The following is a 21,375-nucleotide window of genomic DNA, read 5'->3' on the forward strand; positions in this document are numbered from 1 at the left end:
GCCCGCCGGGACGTGAGGTCCCCCCACCTCCCCAGGCCGGTCCCAGCTGCAGCCGCGGCCCCCCGCGGGCACCGTTCCCCGCGCGCGCCCCAGCTGTGCGCCCGGCCCGCCAAGGGTTAAGCGCGGCAGGAGCCCCCGGGCGGGCGCGGGGCGGCCGCGGGGCCCGGAGTGCTGGGTCAGGATTCCGATTTCCTGACGAAGTGTTTGGATTTCCTGGAGCCCGAGCGGGATCCTGCGAGCGGCAAGCGTCGCCGGCCTCCTCCTCCCCTCCTCCGGCACATGGTCGCCCGCCCCTTCCTGCGCCGCGCCTCGGCTCCCGCGCTCGCCTCGCCTGGCCCCGCCGCGCCGCGCCGCGGGCGGCCCCTCCGCGCTCCCGCCAGCCGCGATCCCCGTCGCTCGTCGCCGCCGCGGCCAGGCCGCCACCGCCGGGGCCCAGGGCGCAGTTGCGGGCGAGCCGGCGCCTCCGAGCCCGCCATGGAATAATGCCCAGCGGCCCGCCCGGTCCCGGTGAGTTGCGGGGCGTCGGGACGGGGCTGGGCGATCCGCGGTCTCCAGGCGCGCCCGGCTCAGCCCGGCAGCCGCGGCGCGGACTCCAGGCTCCTCCGCGCCCGGCGGGATGTTGCCCGAGTCCGCGCCCGGCGGGGAGGACGCCGGCCGCGGCTTCTCGCGGCGTGCGGGGGTTCTGCGGGGCCTGCTCGGGAGCGGCGCCGGGGTGGCCGGCCGGCTGTGCCCGGGCGCCGGGTGGGGTGGGGTGCGGCGGGGGCGCCCTGGGTGGCGCTGCGCCCGCCCGCCCGCCCCCCGCAGCCCGCCCCGGCGCTCTCCCTAGCGCGGCGCGGGGGCGCGGGCAGCCCCGGCCGGCTGCATTGTCTCCGGCGCGGCCGAGGAAAAGTTCCCCGCGGGCCCCCGGGGCCGGCCGGGACGTGGCGCTGCCAGGCAGGCCCCAGACCCCGTACCGAAAGCCGAAAGAATGCAAAGGAGGCGGGGAGGGAGGTCCCCCGCGTGGGAGCCGGGAAAAGGGGGCTCGTGTTTTCCATGCGTGTCGTTTTGCAGACCTGATGCTTCTCTTTCTGGGAGCGAGGAGAAGTTTGAAAGATGAAAAGAAACTCGCTGGCGTCTCGTTTTCTGCGGTTTGAATACATCCCAGGCACTCCTAAAAGTGGTTTCCTTTACCCGGGGAGACGGGATGGTCATCTCCTGATCGTCTCAACTTGACCTCGGCTTCGGCTGGACTGCAGGGAAAGACCGAGAACTTTCTCCTACTTTTCTCTCGTTTTACTCTATCAGGCTGTCCTATCAGGTTTGATTCTAGCATGTCAGTGGGATACGGATTGCTGAGTAATGCTCTAACACGGTAAAACACGGAATTGCGTTTTCAGTCCAGTTTTCTCCCAGCTGGAGCCTACACTGCCAGATCTTTCTGTTTGGCCATCGGAGGGCCCTTGTCTCGGTCGTGTGGAATCACCGAAGCAACAGTTTAGACGGGAACACGTTTTAGAAAAACAACTGTTTTAGCTCCTTCTTGTTGTGTGCATGTGGAGGAGCTTGAGAGAGGCAACCTGACTGGTCCATGGTCACATGACCCGTTAATGGCTTGGCTGGTGGTATCTTCCAGGTCTGCAAACTTGCTCCTTTGACTTGTCTTGCCGGCCTTGAAATCGATGTGGAAAAGTATCTTCTCAGGTTCCGACCCTCTGCCTTCTCTTGTTCTGTCTTACCTGTTTTTGCTGTTTTTGAGGTAGGCAGTTATGTCAAAGCACAGATTTTGAGAGAGTGAGTTAAAAAAATTGCCCAGCCCCTGCTGTTCACCAACAAAATGGATTTGGGGTTCAAGCGGATTTGAAATATAAAATGGGTGCAAATATATTATCAGGAATTACTTTTCTCCATTTTTTTTAATGTGTGAGAAATAGAAAACTCCCAAGTCTCAAAAAGGGCAGTTTCTTAGCACATCATGTAGTCTGATGATGTTCACTCTTTTCTCCTTTGAGCTAGGCAACCCACCTAATTTCCTCCTCGTGAAAGCTCTGAGTGGCTGTTGTGTTTTTCATTTTTAGTATGTGATAATGTTGGAGAGAAAGTACTTTTTCTCAAGCTTGCCATTTGGTGAAGGAAATTGAAATTCTCTCCACCTCCCCGTCCTCCCCAGCCACAGACAGCCAGACTTTCCAAACTGCGAGCCCTGCAGGCCTGAGCTGAATGTGTGCATTCACCGCCTGTCCTCGCTCTCAGACCCACCTCCCAGCTGGCCGCCCCGCGCTGCGCCCAGGTGGCTGCAGTCTACAGGACAAAGGGCACCCACGTTACCTGCGTCCGGGCGTTTTCCCTACCCAGGCTTGGTTGTGCCTAGCTGGATACTGCTTCCCCTTTTCAATTTTCCCGTCCCTCTTCTTCTCTCACCGACATGGGCTCGACAGGTCTTTTCTAGGAGTCTGTACACACAATCCCCACATAAGCAATGCTGACAGGGAGCATTTATTGAGCGCCTGTTGTATGCCTTAGGCGTGTTTCCTCCTAAGAACCCTTCAGGAGCCTTTCCCAGAAAGGACAGCCCTTCTCAGACTCACCCGGGCATTGAGTCATTCTTGCACGCATCCAGTAAACATTTGCCCAGCAGCTCCACTGTGGGAGGTGCCAGTTGTGCAAAGATAATAGGACTCCGTTTTCAAAGGCCTCCTATTTTCAGCCTCATCTTTCAATGTCAGGTTCACACTTTTTCCTTTTAATTAATCAATTCCACAACCATATATTGAGCACCTGCTCCACACTAAACCTTGTGTTAAGATGCAGTGTTGAACAAGATAGATGGTGCCCCACACCCCTGGAGCTTGCATTCCACCAGAGGAGACAGGCAACTAGGAAGAGGCAGGTAGCTTCGAACAAAGGAACGGCTGTAACATATGAGTTATCAAGGGAAGGGGCCAGAGAGCAATGTGCAGGGTGGAGGCACGAGGCTGGTTCTCGGTGTGCCCGGGCTAGGCAGAGCGGGTGTGGGGAGCGAGGCACTTCTGGAAGAAGGATGGGAATGTGCAAAGTCCTCTGTGCACAGGAGACATCCAGGGACTGAGCAGAGTCACAGGGCCAATTGAATGATGAAAACAGTACCAGGTGTAGCCGGCCATGCCCCTAATCCCAGCACTGGGGAGGCAGAGGGGAAAGGATTGCCATGATTTCGAGGCCACCCTGAGACTACAGAGTGAATTCCAGGTCAGGTCAGCCTGAGCTAGAGTGAGACCCTACCTCAAAAAAAAAAAAAAAAAAGGTGAGATTGAAGAGTGTGTCAGGGCCCATGTTCACAGCTGGGAACTCCTCTACCAAGTGCACAGGAAGCATTGGGGAGGTTGCGCTCAGGAGTGGAATCCGACTGGCATTTATGAAGGGTGGGTGCCTCACAGGGGGCGAAGAGTAGGTACAGGGAAGCCACTCAGGAGGCCATTGCACTAATGCAGGGAAGATGATGGCTGTGTAGGCAAGGGCAGTAGCAGTGGCTGGTGGGTCCCAGCAGGATTTGGAGATAGAACGGAAGTAATTTGATGATGGATTAGATCGGAGAGTCAGGGATTCCCAGGTTTCCAGCTCAAGCAGCCAGGTACATGGTGGCATCATCTTGGGAGACAGGACCGACTACAGGAGAAGTGTGGATATCTATGGGAAGATTTGAGACAGGCTGGAGGGCGTGACACCCCAAACCTCAGAGCAAAATGTCAGGGCTGGAGACACTGTTCTCAGACTGAAGCTGAGCTGCTGAAGTGCTTGCTAGCCTCCTTCCTGCTAAGTCACTTCCCTGAGCATCTGCTGTGCCCCTCCCTGCCCGGGATGCTCCTCCTGAAGGCGCCCAGTCATTCTGTAAAATGCGCTGGTGTCTGTCACTCCTGGAAGATGCCTCTGCCTCTCTGACCCACTCTCGGATCCTCCAACTCCCACATCATCGTATCTGATTGAAGTGATCTTTACTTAGACTCTTATGCCTACAGAAAATTTGGAGCAGTCTACATAACAGCACTAAAAGCAAGTATGAGCGCAACAGATACCAGCTGCTGTTATTGTTACCGTTGGAGTAGAGGACATGTAAATTAAAATGCCACTCTTTCAGGATCAGCATAGAGATAGTATGTAGTTTTCCTATTGCTGAGGTAGTAAATTTCTCACACAATATAAGTTTACCATTTTATAAGTTCAGTAGTATTCTTCAAAGTCAGCAGTGCTGGTCTTAGGCCTTCTCATGCTGCGCTCTCTTGAGTTTCTTTCTCTCTCTTTTTTTGCAGTAGGGTCTCGCTGTAGTCCAGGTTGACCTGGAATTCACTATGTAGTCTCAGGCTGGCCTTGAATTTACAGTGATCCTCCTACCTCAGCTTCCCAAGTGCTGGGATTAAAGGCATGTGCCACCACGCCTGGCTCTTGATTCTCTTTTGAGTCTCTCTCCTTCCCTTTAAGAACCTTTAACTGTCTGCAGTGGACTATGTGTATAATCTAGTTTGCGATCTGTGATTAGCAGCATTAATTCCATCTGCAACCTTAATATCCCTTTGCCATGTAGGGTCCTGGGTATTAGGACATAGATGGCTCTGTGAGTTGTTCAGGGGAGATGCTGTGGACATTCTTTGGAGAGGATCCTAATCCAGCAGAGGGGCCAGGTCAAGAACGTTTCCTGTGGTATTGCTGGTCTTCCCCAGCTCTTCTGTGAGGAGTTATTTAGGGTTGAGGCCTTTCTTCCCTGCATAGTCTTTAGGCAGCAGGCTCTATAGTTCCCTTTCAATTCGGGGACACTGATTCTTCTTACCCTGCCTCATGGGTGAATTAAACTACCAACATGAAAGTCCTCCCTGCTCACCTACCCTCCCGTTCTTTCCCAGGAAGCCCTGGGGGGAGGGGAGGGGACCGGAGAGGACTGCTCTTCTCATTCAAAGTTGGCTCGGGTTCATTTCCTGGCACAGCTTGAAGCCCAACAGTTGGGCCTTTTGCACAACTAAAACCTTGTTTCCAAAGCCATAGCTTGGGTCCCTGACTCGAGCCAGCCCTGTTTCTAGAGCAGGCTTTGGCCCCAAGAGTGGTTGATTCTGGGGTTGGATTAGAGCAGATCTATCAGAAACCTCAGGGCAGCAGTTACAGAGGCCCTGGCCTGCGGGTGGCTGACCCTGTCCCCGGACAATGAGGGACCGGCCATGATGCTTCGTGTAGCCACGTTGCTGCAAGGGAGTAATTAAGACCAGATTTCTCCAGCCTCTCAATTACTTAGAGAAAATGGGCTCCTGTCCCAGATACTCCCGGGAAACAGATGGTTTCCCAAGACCTTAAGCACTTTGTAGAACCACATGAGCTCCCATGGCCACCAGCAAGCTGGACTACAGAGTCAGGGCTTGGCTGCCTGGGGTTCCCCTGCCTGTCCCTGCAGTTCCCGCTCCCTCAGAAATGCCAGGCACTAAGTTCATCTTGCAGGCTTTCTGGTGTTTCCTCTTCCTCACCGCCCCAAGTCAGGAAGGGTGAAGGTGCACGGGGCTTGGAAAACCGAAGAGTAGGCCAGTGTGGCTTGGGGGTTGAGGGGTGGAGGGGGCTGTGTGGGGTCTGGTTGGAGATGAGGAGTGCCAGGCAGCGCTTCCTCCAGATGTGGTGGGGTTCCGCAGAAGCCGGCCAGGAAGAGGGGCATGAGGACAGATGCTGGCTCCCACGCCGCAGATGCTCGCGCTTCCCTTTTCAAAGCTGGGCGTGGATTCTTGGTCAGAGCTCCTTCTGCCTCCATCAAACTCTGCCTGCCTATTTCCTTTCAGTTTTATTTTCCCCTGGGAAGATAAATGTCAGAAAAGATGTTCAATCAGTCCTTGTATTTGTTCTGAGGTTCTGTGACCTCAGGAGAAACAGGGCACCCAGAAGAATGGCTGTGTAACGGGGTGCGTGGGGTTCAGGAAATCCTTGAACCCCCAAACCCTAGGTTCGTTTCTAATTTTAATCAAAGAATTGAATAAAACAGTACACTGAGAAAGATAATTATTAATTATATTCATTGAGGGAAGTTCAGAGCCAAGGAAAAGCACTCACGTGGCTGGAGAGCCCACGTGGAGGAACTGGGAAAACCATGGAAAGAAAGGAAGTTCAAGGAGCTCCTGCCCTGTGCGGAGCTGGAGGGGACAAAGAGCCCATGCTGAGAGTAAGGGCTGGGGCCTCCCCTCCCCTAGCCAAACTAGGCCCACTCGAGGAAAAACTCACTGATAGCTGGAAGTTTCCAAATGATCAGAGACTGCCTCCCCTTGCAAGGGTATTTGTAACCTTATAGTGGTGAGAGGGATAGTTGGTTGGTTAGGGCCAGAAAGAGGCTAGCCCTGACACCAAGTTCCAGGGGCTGAACTTGACCAATCACAGTGTACGAAAGAACTCCCTCTAAGGAGGGGCCCTGGTTGTTTGTGTATATAAAAAAAAAAGTCTAGGGAACTAGGCAAGAGATAGTAAGAAAGATCATCTTTGATTTCTAGCAAGTGCAGACTTCCCTGTCTTTTTTAATTTCAAGGGTCCAGTCTCCCTGAGTGTACTTCCTCTCAGTTGGTGGGGGGAGCCAGAAGTCTCTAGGCTCCACTCCTGACCCTGCCTCCTCTTCTGTTCTGCCCTGACCGAATACACTTCACTGAGATAACTAGGACTCAGAACTTGGAGTCTCAGCATGGTGGCCATTGTTACAGCGACATTGCAGGAAAACCCTTTGCTCATCTGGGTGCCTTACTTGTGAAACAGCTCTGAAGAGGGGCTGGAAGCATTGGGGCGGCCCAGTTCTCCGCTGGCAGCCCTGAGCAGGGAGGTGGAGTCAGGTGCTTTGGTTTTAAGTCGTTTCAGCTGTGTTGACTTGCTTGTAGAATCTTCCAATCACTGAGTTTTCAATTTTAATGACTGTCCACTTAACTTCTAAAATTACTTCCTTTTGTCTTTTGAATCAGCCTTGCCTTTTCTCCTTGGGTCCTGATTCTTCATTCTCTTTTATATTTTAATATGCTTTTATATTTTATATCAAACATACATGCTTTCCCTTTCAGACTGCCCTGTGATGTTGTCTGTTGAAGACCCACTTCTCCCGTTTGTGGTGTCTTCTGGCTTGGGGAAGTGGTGGTTCGAGCTGCAGGAGGCTCCCACCTACTCTGAGTAGAGGAATTGCCTTATAGAGTGGGTTTGTGCCTCCACAGCAGCCTGGAAGGTTTCCCGGGTCCTCAACAAATCTCTGGGATGTCTGATTCTGCTGCTGGGTGTAATGGACTGATGGATGGGAGGAAGAGGTGAGGCCCTGTTCTTTTTTTTTTTATTAGTGTATATATATATATATATATATATATATCTATGGCTGGCTCTTGGGGTAAGTTCCATTGGGAGCCTGCACACGACTTCTGCACTGTTGCTGGGCGCCACCGTGGAGTGGAGCCTGTGCATTTCACCATCTTTGACCGCTGTTCTCTGAGGCTGCTCCTGGGGTGGCGGTTGTCACGCTGTCTGACGAACAGCCCCTTTGGCCAGGTCATCCGTCTTGTCGGGGGTGGGTAGGAGCATTCACGATGACGTCACGTGAAACCCCTGGATTTGGAGACAGTAGCAATAGGTACTTGTGCATCAGTACACATCAAGCAATGATCCAAGTAGTTTCCTCAATAGCTTGTTCACTCCCCATCATAGCTCTGTGAATAAGCAAGGTGTTTATCTCCATTTTAAACATGAGGCAGCTGAGATACACAGATTCCATCTTCCCCGAGGTCATATGGCTAATAAGCGGTGTGGTTTAATGTGACATGTCCCCCATAGCTCATGGGTTTGTGGTTAAGCCTCACATGTAATCCTCAGTGGGTGGAGCCTGTGGGAGGTAGAGCCTGGCTGGAGGAGGTGTGTCACTGGGGTAGGCCAGTGGGCTTTGATAGTCTAGCCCCTTTTACCAGTGCTGGCTAACTCCCTTTTGCTGCTTCCACCCTGCTGGTAGGTGATGACATGAGCCAGATTCCTGCTCCTGCTATGTTTTCCCAGCCATGCCGAAGCTTCCCCTTGAAACCATGCTCTGGAAATAAACCCTTTCTCTCTCCATGAACTGCTTCTGGTCCGGGTGTGTTTGTCTGAGCAAGAGACACAACTGCAGCAAGTGGCCAGATCTCAAGTAGGGAGATCCGAGCTCATTGCCCATACTCTTGACTGTGACATCGTAGTGCCTATAAGCTTCGAATTATGCTCTTATTCCTCCTGTAGCCTGCGGGGTCTGATTTCAGTCTTTCTCTTAGTCTCTCTATGCTTCAGATTCTTCTTCTGTAAATAGTGAAGAATTTCACAGATTTTTTTTTTAAGGTGTCAAAGCAGTATATAAGGAAAGTGGCTCTGTGCCTGGCACATGATTAGTCCAAGGCGAAAGTGCAGTGGTTCCAGAGAGAGCCAAGAGTCCTCATTTACATGAGGGACGCAGTGTGGAGAAGCTGCATCAGGGGAAAGAGTTGTCATGACACTGTCTTGTGTGAGAGCCACTTAGTATTACAGATGAAAGGTCCGAGCTCAGGGGCTTGAATGCCTGGCGCTGAGCAGAAGGGAAAGGCGCATAGCTTAGTGACTTGAGATCCGAATCAGTCCACTCCATAGGAGGGAGAGCTGTCAGACGCCTCCCTGAGTGTGCACGGCCCAGGACATCGTCCCAGGGGTGTGGTCAGGGAAAACATGGTGATGGAGAGGTAGTGTCTGAGTTCAGGGCAGGATTTCCTGTGAGTGGCCAGTGCAGAAGAGTATTCAAGGTTGAGAAGAGATGGATCAAAGTCCTTGTGGTAGGAAAGTGGTGGCTATTTTGGGAAAAGTCTAAGGATAGCATTATTTCTCCAAGGAGAAAGGTAAACTTCTTAGTTGAAAAAAAAAAAAAGGCATTCGGAGTTTGTCTCTGGAATTCAGTTGTCCCTGTTGTTTCCTGGCCCCCACTATCTCAGAACTCCTGATGTAGAAATGCAAGCAGAGGCTTCGTTTATAGACCTTCCCGTAATAGCCTTCAGCAAGTTTCCTCTCCTAGGACACTTACTTCCTCAGACCCAAAAATAGGCGGGCAGAAGGGTGGAGGTGTGGGCTCTCTGCAGCTTGCGCTGTGCTGTACGCATGTCTTGGACATGGTTGAATTGTCACCCCCACGTTCATGTATTGCAGGTTTGGTCCTCATAGTATTGCTGTGGTCGTGGGAAGGAGGTGGGACCTGGTGGGTGGACCTGAGATCACTCGGGGACCTGCTCTCTGAACGCAGTTCTGCTGCTCTTTCAGTTTTCCCAGGAGGGTGATTATAAAAGGAGCAAGCTTGGCCCCACCCAGGCCTCTCGGCTTCCTGGCTCGGAAGGTGACTGCCTGCCCTGGCACGTACTCCTGCCATTGCCAGCCAGCCTCTGCCACTGGCCACAGGGCGCTCACCAGGAAAGAGCCGATACAGGTTCCCACATACCCTCCGCCTTGCCTGCCAGCGTCTGCCACTGGCCTTGAGGCCCTGGCTAGAAGAAGTGAGTTAATATAACAGGCAACATGCTCTGAAGCCTCAGAGAGTGTGAAATAAGTAAACAAGCCTGTTTTCTTCATAAGTGTCCTATCGCATCTGGGAAAAAACAGAGGAAGGGAAGGAATGTCTGGGTATTGGATTGATGAAGGATGTGGTTAGTAGGAATGGATGGTATGTGTTGTCACTTAGGAGGGACTCAGGATGTCTGGAACACTATGTTTGAGCAGGCCGTGGGACCCAGAATGGCTGGAACCTGCTTCATTGAGTCTGGAGGGGACCGCAGAGCTGTATCCTCAAAGCTGAAGCTTTCTCACAAAGCTGCTGAGGGCGGAGGGCAGGGGGGACACTGTTCTTTGAAAGGAAGCCCCAGGTATTCGGGGCTGAGGACAGATGGGCCGGGGCCAGGGCTGAAAGTGGGAAGACCAGGAAGGCTTCCCTGGTAAGAGTGTGGGAGGGAAGATGGATGGGCAGCGGGCTGGCTGGTGTGGGGAGTGACCGGATGGAGGCCTGAGGAGGGCGGGCGGTGACCGGGGCCCCCAGGTGAGGCTGCCTCGTGCCGGTTTCAAGCGTGGCAGCCTCTTAGGCTTCCTGGCCCGCTAGTGCCTGCGTCCCCTGCAGTGCTGTTCCGAGTCCCGGTGGAAGCCAGGGGGATTTCTGATTTCTTGTCGTCTCCTTCTCGACAGCAGCGCTTTGGTTCCTGCTTAAGGGCACCAGAAGTGAAGCTGTGCCACGGTTTTCCTGGTGTCCTTGCTTCCTAGTGCCGGCACCTGAGGAAGAGAGGCAGCCTTCATAATGCTAATCTCTCTGCTCTTCTCTGTGGCTCCTCTCCCACCCCAAACCACTGTGGAATGAACAGACCCGAACATGTCCAGTCCATCCCCACTGTCCCTGTCGCAGACCCTGCTCTAGGCGAGGCTTCTGAGTAGCTCTCCTGGCTTGTCTAGCCTTGCCCTAGCTCACTGTATTCTCAGTCCATTCGTCAGGCTGCAGCAGCAGAGAGCTCTAAAGTTCGGGTACCGACACCTTTCAAAGCCTGACAAGCCTTGGTCTCCATGCTGTGCCCATGGGTCACTTGAGGCGGAAGCAGCTGGGCTGCCTGCTCTGGTCTCTGCTTGCTTATGAGTCCCCCCGGACAAGCCACCTAACTTGTTGAGCGTCCGTTTACCCAGCTGTGAAATGGGAATGAATTTTGTTACTAAGAGATGGGTGAGCAAGAAAATACACTATAGCATCTATCCTTCACCACCCCATTTCTCTCTTTATCTCGCTCTCTCACACACACATATACACATGCACATACCCCATGGTGTCTTTCTCCCTGGAGTCTTTTTGTAAAAAATATATTTGTTTATGAGAGAGAGGCAGATAGAGAGAGAAAGAGAATGGGTAGGTACACCAGGGCCTCTGGCCACTGCAAATGAGTTCCAGACACATGCACCACCTTGTGCATCTGGCTTTACATGGGTACTGGGGAATCGAACCCAGGTTCTCAAGCTTTGCAGGCAAGTGCCTTAACTGCTGAGCCATCTCTCCAGCCCCTCCCCTGGAGTCTTATTCACGTCCTTAACATCTGCTTAACAAAGTGGTCAACTTGTGGTAGACCAGATGCTTAATTCATTCGTCTTTGATGAGTAAATTATTCCTTTATTCCTTTTAGCTTAGATTTTGACAACCTTTGTTTTGCTAAATTTGAAAATTTCCTGTGAGTTTTCTCTGAGAATGAGAAGGACTTGGGTCTTGATGCTCAGGGCAGTTGTTACAGAAACAGGATTCAAGCCCAGCCTTTCTGCCCCCCCAAGCCTGTGCTCTTCCTATAGTCGCCACCCTGTACCTTCCCGAGCATCAAGACCCATCTGTCAGGGGCAGGTTGCCTGGGTGAGGTCCTGCAGGCAGCTAACACGGGACAGTTAAAACCAGCGTTTGCCTAAGCAGGCCTGCATAAATGAGTCAGTGAAGTACACAAGTATTGCTTTTTAAAATTCCTTTTCCACAGCTGGAGAGATGGCTTAGCGGTTAAGCACTTGCCTGTGAAGCCTAAAGACCCTGGTTTGAGGCTCAATTCCCATGTAAGCCAGATGCACAAAGGGGTGCACGCGTCTGGAGTTCGTTTGCAGTGGCTGGAGGCCCTGGCACGCCCATTCTCTCTCTCTGCCTGTCTCTCTCAAATAAATAAATAAATAAAAATAAAAAACAAAAACTAAAATTCCTTTTCCAAAAGAGTCTTAGTGGATATAACTGGAATGTGTGCAATGTTCCCATCCTGGAGCAAGTTGAGAGTTGGTTGGGATAAAATGCATTGAGGGAAGATGTTTTAAACTCCAGTGTGAAGAAATTAGCCACATGAGGCATTTGTAGATGGAAATCATGCCTGTGTAGTAACATCAGAACCAAGGCTTCCACAGTGGTGTGGATGGCTGCAGAAGAGTTTAATTCTGGACTTACACATGAGCCCTAACTTGGCCTTGTATTGGCTACTTGATGACCTTGGCAAATTCAGAGCCATTCCAAGCCTCTGTTTTGTTGTCTGTGGCTCTCTCAGTCTGTTTCTTCCATTGTGACCTTGAGTAATTTCCTTCCTCTGAGTCTCATTTTCCTCATCTTTCCACTTACGCTGCTGACACCCACTGCAGAGGGTTGTGGACATGAAAGGATGTGTTCCTGGCACCCGAGAGGCCCTGGTTAAAATTGGTGATTTTCCACTTAACCCCATGCAGGCACAAGCCTCTGGCAAGGGCTTGTCAGTATGTGTGAAATCAGATGTCAGAAGCAGAGAAATGGAAATTGGAAAGACTGGCACTTAGTGGAGTTAAACTTATTGCTGGTGTCAAGAGGGTCTTGAGTGCTTAGAGGAAGCTTCTGGAAGCCTTTGTACTGTTAATGGAGGAGTACCTTGCAAGTCCCTATTGCTCTGCAGTTACTGAGATTATGACAGGAAAGCAGGTAAAAGGCAGAAAGAACTCCACTCTGGATGCCTTAAAAATGGTCACTTAGGGGTGGAGCGATAGCTTAGTGGTTAAGGCGTTTGCCTACAAAGCCAAAGGACCCAAGTTCAATTCCCCAGGACCCACGTTAGCCAGATGTACAAGGTGGCACATGTGTCTGGAGTCTGTCTACAGTGGCTGGAGGCCCTGGCATGCCCATTCTCCTCTCCCTCTCTCTCTGTCAAATAAATAAATAAACAAAAATTAAATATCTTTTTAAACAGGTCACTAAGGGGTGGAGAGATGGCTCAGCAGTTAAGTGCACTTCCTATGAAAACCTGAGAGCCAGAAGGGGGCTGAGACCACTGGAGTTTGAATCTCTACAACCCATGTACACAGCTGGACGTGGCCATTCACATCTGTAGCCTCAGTCCTGTGGGGAGCAGGGATTGGAGGACCACTGGACTCCCAATGACAAGTCCCACAACCAGGAAGAGACTCCATTTTAAAGAAAAATAGGCAGTTGGGCTGGGCTGATGGTTCAGCCGTTAAGGCCTTGCTTGCAAAGCCTTTCAGCCTAGGTTTCATTCCCTAAAACCCACACAAAGCCAGACCAAAAAAAGGGGGCTGGGAAAAATGGCTTAGCAGTTAAGGCGTTTGCCTGCAAAGCCTAAAGACCCAGGTTCAATTCCCCAGTACCCACGTAAGCTAGATACACAAGGGGTGCACACATCTGGAGTTCGTTTGCAGTGACTGAAGGCCCTGGCAACCCATTCTCTCTTTCTCTCTGCCTCTTCCTCCCTCTCTCAATATAAGATGAATAAATAAAATATTTTTTAAAATGCTGCAAGAATTTGGTGTTCATTTGTAGCTACAGGAGACCCTGGCATGGCCATACCTGTACACATGTGCACACACATGTAACTAAATAAAAAAAATTGCTTTAAGCAAAGCAAAACCTGTGGGTGAATCATGGATGGAGACACCTGATACTTTCCTCCGGCCACCCCGCGTGAGCATCAGCACATACACACATGTGCACACCACACACTACATATACCACGTACACACAAAAATATGTATCACTGGGCAGAGCAGCCAAGCTGTTTTCCTATGACCTGGTCACCTGAAGTGTCCCTTTCTGCACCCCACTCCTGCTCTGCCCTTCCCAGATGTGACTCCCCATGCACCCCGCTCCCAGCCATCACGGCTGGGATCCTCGCTGTTCATTTCCCACGTACTTCCTTGAGTTTGTGTTGCACGCGAGCATCATTCTGAGGCATGGGCGGCAGTGGAGAACGTAAGTGAGGTGAGCTTTGTCCTCACAGAGTTTGCAGACACAGCGCCCAGTGGATGGTGTATGAGATGGAGGCGAGGGCTTGAGGAGAGAAATTCATTAAGAAAGAAGTGCAGGGAGTGCTGGGAAGCCTGCATTGTTAGATGGGCGCTCAAGGAGGCTCTCTGAGGAGGTGACTTTTGAGCAAGCAACCAGAGTTGCTACCGGGTGAGCTGTGGCCATCTAGGGTCCTATGTGTGAAACACTATATTAAAAGAATCTTGGGCTGGGCGTGGTGGTGCACGCCTTTAATCCCAGCACTCGGGAGGCAGAGGTAGGAGGATCACCATGAGTTCGAGGCCACCCTGAGACTACATAGTTAATTCCAGGTCAGTCTGGACCAGATTGAGACACTACCTAAAAAAAAGAATCTTGGGCTGGAGAGATGGCTTAGTGGTTAAGGTACTTGCCTGCAAAGCCAAAGGACCCATGTTTAATTCCTCAGGACCCACATAAGCCAGATGTACCAGCTGGAGGCCCTGGCATGCCCATTCTCTCTCTCTCTCTCTCTGCTTCTCTTTCTCTCCCCCTCCCTTTCTCTCTGTGAAATAAATAAATAAATTAATTAAAAAAACATTAGCCTGGGCATGGTGGCGCACACCTTTAATCCCAGCACTCACAAGGCAGGGATAGGAGAATCACTGTGAGTTCAAGGCCATTCTGAGACTACATAGTGAATTCCAGGTCAGCATGGAGTAGAGTGAGACCTTGCCTCAAAAAACCACACACACACACACACACCTATAGAATAAATAATAATAATAATAATAATAATAATAAAGAATCTTAAGCAGGCCGTCATGGGAAAGAGACACTGAGGTTCTAGCTGGCTTTAGCTTTTTTTTTTTTTTTCCCGATCCTGTCGCGTTGACAATCAAGCTTGACCATCCCATTCACCGAGCTGTGCCATTTATAGGCAGGCTGGCCTGGGGAGACTGGGGGCTTTGGAGATGGTGTGCATCTAGTCTGCTTGCTGTGCCCCCCTTGAGGACAGAGCTCTCTTCTTTCTTACCTGCCCTTATTCCTGGCCTGGGTGTCACATGGGTGGCAGCATTTCTTTCTGGTTTTCATGAGGACGACCAGCCTGTCATTTGCTGATCCCTGAAGCAGAAGTCGGACCTTATCAGAGCATCTGCCACGCTGGTGTGTCGCTGGCCTATGGGCTCTGTGACACTCTTTGATCCGTGCTGTCGCAGTGCCCGCCACCTGCTAGGTCCTCAGGACCTGCTCTCCTGACTGAACAGACCCACCTGGTCCCTTTCTTCACCTGACGAGCAAGGCTTCCAGTCCCAGTCAGGGCCTGTGCTGATCCCAGCATGTCCCTGGGAAGATTGAATCTTTTAAAAACCTCCGCCCCAAGGCGGCCCTGTTTCTTCTGAAGGGAAGAGCCAATGCAGAGAGGCATGAGGTCGGAGTCGGCCGTGCTGAGGGGCCCTTGGGGAGTGGAGTGCTCTCTAGGGCTTGGTCCTGAGCGTGTGAGTGACAGGAGAGCGACACTTGGTGGCTGGGCCGACAGGTGCGTCAGCTTCCTGGGCTGGAGTTTCAGACAGTGTCTCTCGATCCTGGTTGGCTTAGTGGTACAGACAAGAGTATGGGTGACCATAGTGATGGGACACCCTGAAGGAACATACAACTCTCCCACTGGTAGCTCAGTGTACATCTACTACTTACTTTTCCTTTTGTTGAGATAGTCTCATGTATTGCATGCTGGCTAGATGTGTGGCTGAGATTGTTCTCAAGCTCTCGATCCGCCTGCCTCTACCTCCAGGGGCTGGGTTTATAGGGCATGTACCTCCATGCCCGGCTTCTGTAGGCTTCATGCTCCTCCCACCTCACTTTCTCTCCTGCTGTCCTCCTTCCCCTCCTCCACCCGGTGGCTGGTGCTCCTGTTACGGCATCCCCTTGTACTCCTCTCAAGGTCAGGCCTCCACCCTTTTCCTGAACGCTTGTCATGACGGTCTGCTCCTTCTGAGCTCCGATAACTCCCCTCCCAGGAGCTATTCCTGACCAGCCTGGTTCCCACAGGGCCGACCTCGCCCTGTCTCTGCCTCCCTCGGTCTTGCCCAAGCTGTTCCCGGGCATCTGACGCGTTCTCACGTTTTTATTTTTGTTGATGCTCTGGCTCTTTCTGTTTGGTAGGCTCCTCAGAGCAGGTATTCTTACAATTGTATTTGAAATCTACAGGCCCTGACATGTAGGTATTCAGATGATACAGATTTTGGGGGATGAGTTATAACTTTGTATAATTCATCTTAGTGACAGTTCAGTATTGAGTATGGTGTCACAGCAATTGGCCAATAAGAGCTGAAGGAACAAACAGTCCCCACAAGGTCTGAAACATAAGAAGTGTTTTCTTCTTCTTCTTCCTTCTTCTTCTCCTCTAAGCTGGGCATTTCTATTAATTGGGTAACTTATCTCACTCTGACTTTGACCTCTTCCACTTTCTGTGGCCCAGCTTTGCCTTAGAGCTCCATCCATGTCTGCATCCCGGGGCAGAGATGGAGACGGTGGAGGAGCCACACCCACTTCTTAAAAGCCTTTTAACAAATTATAACAGTTCCCCCCTCCTTTGTGACTGGAACTCTGACACACAATTGGTTGCAAGGGAATCTGGGAAATGTAGTCTGGCAGCATGCCCAGGATGCCCAGGGAACAGCAGTCTCTGTCACAGGTGGGATGGGCTTTGAAACCCTGCCACATAATGCTTGGTTGAAGGAATGGGTATGCTTGGTGTGGAGAGGCAAAACCTGGGCTGCAGAGATGGCTAAGCGGTTAAGACACTTGCCTACGAAGCCTAAGGACTCATGTTTGATTCCCCAGATCTCATGTAAGCCAGACGCACAGGGTGACCCAGCCACAAGGTGGTACATGCGTCTGGAGTCTGATTACAGTGGCTGGAGACCCTGGCATGCAAATTCTCTCTCTGTTATTATTATTATTATTAACAATAATAATAATAATAATAATAAGCCAGTCTGTTGGGCTTGCCTCAAGAAAGAGAGAGGAGCAAAACTCCTGGTATGTGACGCTTGTGACCAGGGCCATAGCTTGGCAACGAGTGATCTGGAGGGAGTCAGTGTCCTTCCAAACTCTACTGATACTATTTCTTCTGTGCTCAGTGTATTTGGGGTACTTTCTGAGTGCTCCTGCTGGTGGGAGAGAAAGAAAGAAGCAAACTGAAACTCTACTACACCAATGACTGGGCCCTGTACTTATGCTTGGTGACAATGACAATCGCAGCTGACATGTACCAACCACTGCTGTTACCCAGAGACAGCTGAAAGGCTTATTTCCATCATCACTTAACGCTGTCCATGAGATGGCTTAGTGGTTAAGCGCTTGCCTGTGTAGCCCGAGGACCCTGGTTCAAGGCTCGATTCCCCAGGACCCACATTAGCCAGATGCACAAGGGGGCGCACGTGTCTGGAGTTCGTTTGCAGTGGCTGGAGGCCCTAGCATGCCCATTCTCTCTCTATCTGCCTCTTTCTCTGTCTGTTGCTCTCAAATAAATAAATAAAAATAATTTTTAAAAAAGCTGTCTATGCTTCCACAAGCATGGAAAGTGAAGGTCACAGTAGCTGTTTTTCTACGGTCACCCATAGCTGAGGGTCTGTACCAATGAGCTGGTGACAGAGCTGGCATGCTTTCTGCCAGCCTGACACCAGTTTTCCCAGGTGGGAAGTATTGCCACAGAGGAGACTCATGATGTGTATTACAAAGGATGAATGAAGTCACCCTTTGATCCCCACCTAATGTTCTAAGTGCACCTTTTCCATTCTTCTAGAAGCTGTCACAATAACCTGAAACCAACCTAATGAAGATGGCATTTTCAGCCAGATTCAGAGAAGGTGAGATAGTTGTCTGGGGTCCAGCAGCAGAGAGGGCATTAAGTGGCAGGCACTACCCATCCAGAAGCCTATCGCTGAAAATAACAAGTCTGGCTTGAAGAGACAGGGAGGACATTCAGTCACAACTGCAGGTCTACAGTCATTGTCCCAATAGAGACTACATAGCTCCCTGGATAATTTCATAAAGGCTTTTTTAAAAATTGATGTAAAATTGACATGTAACTATTAACCTTATGGAAGCATGCCATTTAGAGACACCAAGGACATTCACAGGATGACACCATCATCTCTGCGCAGTCCCAAGATGTCTTCAACACCCCAGAAGGAAAACCAGGTACCAAGCAAACAAATTGTCCCTAGTTCCAATCCCGGGTCACACCCACTCTGCTTTCTGTCTCTGTGGATTTACCTATTCTGGGTGAGTCATGTGTAAGGAACCCTGTTGGGGTTGTAAGACCGTGTGCCTGGCTCTCGTTTAGCATGTTAGCACAGTGGTTTTAAGGTTTCCCCATGATGTAACCTGTGCCAGAGTTTTATTTATTGTTTGTTTTGGTTTATTTCTTTGAGAGAGGGATTTACTATGTAGCCCAGGTTACCTTCAATTAGATTACAGACACATATCACCATGCCTGCATCATTCCCTTTCTATTTTATTGTATCTTACTTTATTTTATTTTATTGGTGTGTGTGTGGTATAGAGTGGTGTATATATGCAGGGTATGCAGCAGGTGTTTGTGTACATGCGTGTGAACCCTATTGTGCACGTGTGCAGAAACCAGAGGCGAGAGCATCTGGTGTCCTCTGTTGTTCTTCTGAGCCGTTTCCCTGAGATGGAGTGTCCCCTCCCACCATGAGACTGGCTGATCAGTGAGCCCCAACAAGTCTCCTCCCTTTGCCTCCCCTCACCACAGAACTGGGGTTACGGGTGCGCGTGGCCATAGCTGGCGCTTTATGTTGGTGCTGGGGATTGAGCCCAGGCCCTCTCTGCCTTCATGCCTGTGCACTCTTACCTGCTGAGCCGGCTCTCCCTGGCCGCTCAGGTCCTTTTCTATAGCTGAAAGCTGCACTGTGTGGATAGACACCACTGCTTAGTTATACACTGGCTGATGGGCAGTTAGGTTGTTTCCGCCCTTTGGCCATCGTGGAGAGGGATGCTTTAAACATTCCTTTACAAGGATTTATTTGAATACATGTTTTCAACTCCTCAGAGCATATACTTGGGAGTGAAATTGCCTGGTCATCTGGTAAGACTAGATTTAGCTGTTGAGGAGCTGCCAAATTTTGCCGAAGTCACCGGACCATTTTATGTTCCCACTGGCAATGTGCGAGGGTGCCAGTTTCGTCACGCGTCTTTGCCAAGACTTAGTTATTTGCCATTTTCTGGACCATGGCAGACCTAGTGAGTATGAAGCAGTATGTCACTGTGTTTTGGTTCAGGTTTCCCCAATGATTCAAGCCTTTGAACTGCTTCTCCTTTGCTCGCTGGCCATGGAAAGGAGCTCTAGGAAGGCGTGGGCAGACTCGGGACAGGGCAGTCTCTAGGATTGCGGCCCTGGTGCTCCTGTGGATGCCCAGGTTTGGGAGGCAGGAAGGGAATGGCTCAGGGGTCCTACAGGTGGTGAAGGCTTCAAAGAGGGTGTCGTGGCCGGAGCGGAGCTTCAGGCAGAGCTGGTAGATTATTTGCAGTGTCTTCTTCCCAGAGAGAGTCTCTGGGAGATGAGAGTGAGTCCTCAGCCTTTCTGCGCCCTCCCATCTCCCCTGGAACTCCGTGTTGGCTGAAACCATCTGTCGTCAGACCCCTTCCCGGTGGCCCCTGGGGTCAGCTGGGACCTGGGAGACAAGAGGAGCGGGGACAGTGCAGCGGGACTCAGACGGCCTGGGCTCCAGCAGTGCCAGCTCCCTTTCCTGTTGTTCTTCCGGTCCGTCCCGTGTGTCAGCCTTGTCCCCAAACTGGTAGTTAGGCTGTAGTCATGTGAAAACACGCCGCTTTTATCGTTAGAAACAATTTCTATTCCATTGAGAAAGAATTTGCCTTCTCGTTCTCCCTTCCCCATCCCTTCCTCTTGGTTGCTTTCTCTCCCTACTTTCCTTTTGGCACGTCCCATTCCCCTCCCTTAGCGGGTACCTTGTACTGTCCGGGCACACATGGCATACACTGCCAGCTATGCAGGTGCCCCAGCTGGACAGCAGAGAGGGTTCCGGGATGGACACACAGAGTCTACCCTGAGGCTTCTACTCAAACTGTCCGTGAGAGGCTGTCCCTCACGGAGGATGCTGTGCCCTGTCAGAAGGCAGCAGCCCTTGTGGCAAGCCTGCTGGCGAATCTGCCTCCTGTCCTTCCCAGAGCACAGAACCCTCGCCCACCATGTCCTGTGAGCCCTGGAATCGAGCCATGGCCGAAGCTCCATCCTTCCCTAATGGTTGGTACTGACAGTCTGTAAAGTTCCCATAAGGCCGGGCTTCCTGGCTTCCTGTCTGCGAAGAGACATCTGGGTGTGGCTTCTGCAGCCCCGGCCTTGCGGGCCTGCCCTTAGAGCCGACCTTCCACGCGCCCTGCCCTCCGTGAGGATCGGAGTGAGCCAGGAAGAGGAAACAGGCTGACTCTGGAATGTCCCAGCCCAGCCCACGAAGTTCTTTCTCAGAGCTCCTGGCAGGGCATGTGGGAACTGCCCAGCTGCCCTCTGAGGGCGACCATGGAGAAGGGCCCTACCACAGATGCGCATATTCTTTTGCACTTGCTTGTGTCTGTGTGTGCTGGGAGCAGTGGCTTTTGTTTTGGGCAAGGAGTCCTTCTCTTTGGTTTCTTCCTTTTATTTTATTTATTTATTTATTCTGCTTCAGGGTCTCATGTATGTTATGACTGTCCAGAGCTCACTACCTAGCTTAGATTCCTGATCCTCCTGCCTCGTCCTCCCGAGTGGTGGGAGTACAGGCGTGTGCCCCCACACGTGGTTCATGCATCGCTGGAGATAAAACCCAGGGCTTCACGCATGTGAGGCGAGCACTGTATTGACTGAGCCACGCCGCCATCCTGGTTTCTTCTAGTCTTGCTGTGCACTGACTCACGTGGGCCATGGCCATAGTACAGTTTGAGAGAAGGGCTAACGGCTCAGATGCCATTGTGGCAAGTCTCTGATGCCCTTCCTGCTGCCAGGACCTTCACAACGCTTATGAGATAGATAGATGTGCACGGCGAGCTTCCCATGTCTGCTCCTGGGGCACCTGGGATCTAGGGGGCCTCCTCCTAGCAGGTAACGACAGCTGAATCTGCTGCCTGTGGGTTACTCCAACACCCACCCCAGCCTAGATTCTTGTAATCCTTTGTCACTCAGGGAGAACTTGAGGAAAGGAAGCGGACTTGGAGGATGTGTACGAGCACTTTGATTGGCGGCAGGCTGTCGGGACATCCCACATGGCAGATAGTCGCCAGGCAGGAGGCTTGCAGGAATCCAGGCACTGCTTGTGTGCCGTTCGCTTCTTAGCAACCGAGGACCTTGATGGGGAAGACTTGGTGTGAGAGTGTTTAGGAATTTATTCATTCGTCCACTACCGAGCGTTTACTGGGCCATGCACGGTGCTGGCGGTAGAGCCTCACTCCCCCGTCTTCTCTGGGGAGGAAGCCGAGGAGGAATGTGGGGTGGCTTCGCTTGCAGCTTTCTCTTTGCCTGCTGGAGAGCTTTTCCAAGAGCTTCCGTCCCAGGGGACACGCTGAAGTCAGCAGCTAGTTTGGCCTGGGGGTGGCAGTAAGTGGCTCAGGGAATGGCCCCGAACCTCAGTGACTCAGTACTTCCAGGATGCTGCTGCCTG

The 21,375-nt window shown here is 51.6% G+C and overlaps 1 protein-coding gene across 2 annotated transcripts in view; it reads left to right on the top strand.

The window, feature by feature from the left end:
- The first annotated feature begins 439 nt into the window (after positions 1-439).
- Asap1 (ArfGAP with SH3 domain, ankyrin repeat and PH domain 1) overlaps positions 440-21,375 on the top strand; it is a 334,607-nt gene continuing 313,671 nt past the window's right edge. Inside the window, exon 1 of one of the 2 annotated variants that reach the window (XM_045143888.1) lies at positions 440-507. The gene's annotated coding sequence lies outside the window, so the exon portion shown is untranslated. The remainder of the gene's footprint in view (positions 508-21,375) is intronic. The other variant, XM_045143889.1, reaches the window with a different exon arrangement.

Source organism: Jaculus jaculus, chromosome 2 (genome assembly GCF_020740685.1).
Source record: "Jaculus jaculus isolate mJacJac1 chromosome 2, mJacJac1.mat.Y.cur, whole genome shotgun sequence".
Lineage (NCBI taxonomy): Eukaryota > Metazoa > Chordata > Mammalia > Rodentia > Dipodidae > Jaculus > Jaculus jaculus.